The sequence below is a fragment of the Phyllostomus discolor genome, chromosome 3, assembly GCF_004126475.2.
Source record: "Phyllostomus discolor isolate MPI-MPIP mPhyDis1 chromosome 3, mPhyDis1.pri.v3, whole genome shotgun sequence".
Classification (NCBI taxonomy): domain Eukaryota; kingdom Metazoa; phylum Chordata; class Mammalia; order Chiroptera; family Phyllostomidae; genus Phyllostomus; species Phyllostomus discolor.
The window spans coordinates 35,636,529-35,642,351 of NC_040905.2; positions in this window are offsets into that span (position 1 = coordinate 35,636,529).

Below are 5,823 nucleotides of genomic sequence, written 5' to 3' on the forward strand. Positions count from 1 at the left end.
CTGGGGTAGGGGGAGGACTCAAGCAGGAGCATTTTTTAAGAACTTAGGTTATTTCAATATGTCAATAACTACTGATTCATACCTACTCCCTCATTATGTGGTTGCAAAAACACTCTTGGTGCTCTCAGTTGATTTGTGACTCAAATACTTTCTGGAAAAACAAGTTCAAGAGCCCAGATCTCATGAACATGTACCCTTTAACTATTACTCTAGTTGCCTCTATGGTAAAAGAAAATTCTGTACTGTTAAAAATTGAGCACTTCCATCCAGTCTTCCACTTAAAAACTTGTTTCATTAACCTTGGGGTTGCCTACCCATATTTAAAACAACAAATAAATGGAAATATTCAATTGACCCATTGGTTTCCCATGCTTATGTATTAAATAAATTATCCATTTTTATCCCTATTGATTGACCACAGATGTTGAAGTTTTATGGGAACAGTCTGAGAGGCTTCTTATGAACTCTTGGGTTCGTGTGGAGCATCCTTGAAAGCTTTCACTATTCCCCATCAGCACAGCTGAATAAAAAGTGGAAATTTAAGGTAAACACTGAGTGTATTTTTTTCCTGAACAAACCTGAATAAGCAGTTAGTTGGTGCCTTTAGCATGCGACTGCGATTATCATACACCACCACCACCACCATCATTCTTTTCTGCCAACGCATTTCAAGTCTGTCTAGTGATCCAATCAATCTTTCGATGTGCTGCTGGGTAATTAGCAAGGGAGAGCATTCCTGTCAATAATGATGGAGAGTTCTGGCAGAAATGATGTCAATTTAAAGCTAAGAGAGAACAAGCCCCATTTCTATCCACAACACAGAATTTAATAAGTTATGATAACTAAGGGTCCATTTCTAACTTGGTAATGGGAGGAATACTTAAGTGAAACTTTCTTTTGGCATGTATCCTATGTATACTCAAACACACATGTGTTATTTTATTTGTTAGGATGCATCAGTTTGACACCAGACAATCAACATAAAACTGAACATTTTCACCATCAGATATTGTCTTCTACAAGGCCAAATTGCTGCCTAGTTAGAAATATCTCAAGGATCCATACAAAGTCTTAAATTTCACCTAGGTCTTCAATACTTTGTAGAAAGAGGCTTAGGGTATTTCCGTAAGATATATGAAGGGCTTATAAAATTATAAAAATAAATGTACACACATTTGATAGTATTGCCAATCTTTTTTTTTTAATCAAAATTCCTGTTTTAATGATAGTCAAGACCAGGCCTCACTTCTTCAGGAACTTGTCCCTGACTCTCCCAGTCTGATTTGAGTCTCTCTTCTGCTCACTTGGGTTTGCTCCTAACATAGTCCTTATGATGTCCCTGTGATTGTTCCCCATGAGGCTGTGTGCTCCCTATGGAGAGGGTGTCTTACTCATCACTCTAACACTCATGCCTGGTGCATGGTTAATGAAGGTGTTTGCATCAATGAAAGCATGAAGGAATGAATCCATGAATGAGGGAGTGAATGAGTCAGTGTAAAGATTCATGATGAAAAATTTGAACCAAGAAGATGTTAGTAATGGCCTGTTGCTATAGTAATTTAAAAGAATGATATATTTGCCATTCTGCTAAAAATATGCTTTATTTAATTTTATTATGTTGATTGCAAGATTCCTCATTCAACAACAAAGTTAAGAATATAGTGAGTTCAGCTCACTTCTTGTAAGACTATGCTTTCTAGCAAATATGCTTTAAAGCACAAATGATCAGACTGTGCCCAAGACTTCACTTTATCCAGAGAAACAAGAGGTTTCTCCTTTGGAATTAATCTATGAGCTTACAGATTTATGGCAAGTCATAAAGGATGCAGGGTAATACATAAAACAGAATTCCTTGTCAGGGAACTTTTTAAATTACATTAGTCCAATCCAAATTTTATATGTATACAAGAAAGGCCTTACAAAAAGGCAGAATAATAAACATGATAACATTATGGAATGCAAACACATGATTCTGTGATATGACAGGAAGCCCTCATTCAAACCTAGTCATGCCTGATAGCTTCTCTTCCAGAAAGCAGGCAGCAATACACAGGGCAGGTATTATGCTCATTTTTCAGTACACTGAAATGCAAATATGCCTAAAATGCAAAGATATAGTCACACATTAATTTATTAAGTAAATGCATTTTTACCGAATACCTCCTATATTCCATATTAATACTATAAATATTAGTACTAAATTGTTTTCAATATACCAGGCTATTTTTCGGTAGTTTTTCTATAATAGAATGCAAACAGCAACATGCAATAAATGTTAAACTAAAAAATGTTGCATTCCAACATATTTGCCTTTGACTAGCACATGGAGATAAATTTAGCAGCAACTGATTGTTTGGCCCTATGGGGTTTAGTACTACCAGAAACAAATTCTGTAACCTTCTAATGACTTCGCTAATCAACTCAAATTGGAAAACATTGCTTATATACTATGTCAGCAATTTTCAACCACTGTGCCACGGTGTGCCACGAGACGTTTTAAAACATGAAACACCTGACTGTGTAGTCAGGGGCCTTGACCTCTTTTCCCTTGTAATACCACGTTAAAAATGGCAACAGCCAACACCACAATAGCCATCTAGTGTGAATGAATCCAAATTATACCTACTTTTTGTCAAATTGGCAAAAAAATATATTTTGGGTGTGCCACTGAGTTTTAATTAGTTTATATGTGCCATGAGATGAAAAAGGTTGAAAATTGCTGTACTAGATATGTCAATTTCCATGAAGACTGTGGCATTTCATTGAGAAACATGAAAAAGTTATTGCTTTCCATGAGCTATGTGTGTTGTGGGGGAAATAAACATAAACAATCAACTATAATTCAGAGACGGGGTGGGGTGTGGTGGTGTTGTTAGGGGTACGTAGTGTCTGCTATGTAAACACAGGAGGAATACACAATCCATAAGCCTCAGTGAGACTTCACGGAGAGTGAGACATCAAAGCTGAGGTCAAGACCTCAAGTACAAGTTGAAATTAGCTAATTTCATTTTGGATTAACATATATGTTTGTGCATATGTGTTTCTTGGGGTGTGTTAAAGGATAAAGACATTCTGGGAAGAAATTGGCACAGAAAAAAACCTTACAGATGAGAGAAATGGGGTTTTGGACATTCAAAAAATGGCAAATAATTCTTTAAATCTGTGAGGACAAGTGGGGAAGTATGCAAACATCTGATAATGAATCACCTCTTATGAAATGACTCCTCGACACAACATGGTATAAATTACCAAAAGGGCCACTTTCTGAGTGGATCAGGTTTTAAGGGAGGGTATAAAGAAAGGATAACTTGAAGATATCATAGGTAAAAAGGAGAATGATAGTGTGGTGCCCCTGAGAAGGCAGAGGTGCATTAAACTCTAAGGTGTAGATGGAAGGATTTGTCTTAAACTAGACAAAAGCCAACATTTCTATGTGGCAGAAGGAAAGGGAAAAAGGACAAGTTCAGATGGAAGCACGTTTACTGCATTTATTGCATTTATTGAACATTTAACTTTTGGCATTCTGCCAAACAGTTTTTCTACATTACTTTATTTAATCCTGTAACAAGGCACTTCTTTATTCACACTTTAACATTTTGAAAACCATAATGAGTCTTTTAACAGTGACTAAAAGAGACTGTGCCAGTCTCCTGCAGATGTTGAATATAGACTATGTGACCTTAACTTTACCTAGAAAGCACTGTTCACCTGATTGTCTCAACATTAATTAATTCATTTAACTAATATTTATTGAACACTTAATATATGCAAACAGTTCTGGGGAAAAAGTGAGTAAAACTGAGAAGTTATAGCTTTTCTGTTGTAATTAGAAGAGAAAAAACATGCTAATACACTCAAACAAATGTATAAATATGCCAGATGTGGCTAAGGATTGTAGAGCAAATTGAAGCAAACGAGGAAGAATATGATATTTGACAGTACTGGGTGGCCAAAGGAGGCTTGATAGGACAGCATTTGACAAGGTACCTAAAGGCAGTAAGGCAGTAAGCCAGCATTGAAGGATAAAGAAAAAGCAAGTGCAAAGACACCAACATAGCAACAAGCTTGCTGTATTTGAGGAATACCAATGACCTGGGCTGAAGTGAGATGGAAGCTATCTGGAAACACAGATAGATAAGGGAGGGCCATGTTGGCCACAGTAAGGACTTTGGATTTGTTGTTTGTATTCGTAGAGCTACACATAGTTGGATTTTAGACTTAATTATGTTTGATTTAGATGACTAATATTCACTTAAAATTTCTCAAAAGACTACAGTATAATACCTCATTGAAGAGATAGGTTATTCTGCATGTAGAGAAAAATTAAAATATGCCTGGAGACAAAGATTTACTCCAAGCAAAGAAAACATTTCTTTCAGGTAGAAAGATTATACTTCCATATTTTATTGTAAAGTAGCCAGAGGGGACGTGGGAGGGAATGGTGGGGGGAAAGGCGGGGTTTTCAGGAACATGTGCAAAGGACACATGGACAACACCAAAGTGGGGTAGGATCAGGGGTGGGGAGTGGGGATGGCTGGGGGTGGTGGGGAGTGGTGGGGGGAAAGTGGAGACAACTGTATTTGAACAACAGTTAAGAAAAGAAACAGTATATTTATAAGTGTTTGAAGCTATATGTTGTAATATTGTTATATCATTGAAATATCAAGTCATGGCCAATCATATAGCAGCAAGGAGCTGCCATATGAGTAGATGTTAAATGAGTAGATATTACCAAATCCCTCTGAAGGGATTTTGAACTTCCAAAGTGACTGATTCTTGAAAATCGAAGGATGATTACTCAGGTGCTAAATGTCTGTGTGTCAAAGTTTTCATCTGACTTTTGAGAGAGAATGCTAAACTTCAAGTTTTTGATAATTAAATTTTTTAAAAATATGACTTCAAACTTCACTCTCAAAAATGCAAAAGAGTTTACAAGAAGTAGCCTGTTTTTGTAAAATTAAGCCTAACTACCAAAGGCCAAAAATAGTTAAAAATTTTTGGATTCTTAATGTGAAGAAGACTTAATCTTACACTTTGAGATACTGAAAAGTAACATGGTAGACATTGGTACAGCAAAATGTTTGCATTTTTTACTCACTTAAGGAATTGTAAATTTAAAGTAATATTCCTCATTTTATAAAGTTCATATTACATGGAATTAAATATTGTTATTAAAGGGTTTCTTAAAATAGAGGTATTTAGCATGCACTCCGTTTTACACATGAAGAAGTGAAAGCTAATAGAAGCAGTCATTTGCCTAAGGTCAGGTTCTTGCTTTTTGTTAAAGCAGCGGTTTGAGCCCTGGCCAATCTGAGTCTAAAGCCTGTGATCCTTTCTGGATGAGAAAGGGACAAAATAAACATAGAACTTTTGAAATTAAAAATGGATGAGTTGCTTAATATCAGTGAATGGATAGTTTAATACAGAATTAGAGAGCTGAAAATGTACTAATTAAAATATTAGAAATACCCTTTTCAAGAGATAATGGGCAAATGCTCATTATTAATACTTCTAGTCAACAGTAAACTGTAGTTCCTAGACAGGGCTAATTACAAGAATCAATTGCTCTTCAATTCACCAGCAACTGGTAAATGTCATATAATTTACACACATATATACACATATAAACCTCCTTAGGAGTAGACATAATAAAAGGTATGTAAGAGCTTTATGGAGGAATATTTTAAACTTTAAAAACCTGTTAAAAAAACCTAAATAAGTAAAAAGAGATATCATTTTCATGAACAGAAAGAATCAATATAATAAAGAAGAAATTTTTTCCACAATATGATCTATTATTGAAATTCCAACAAGGTATTTTAA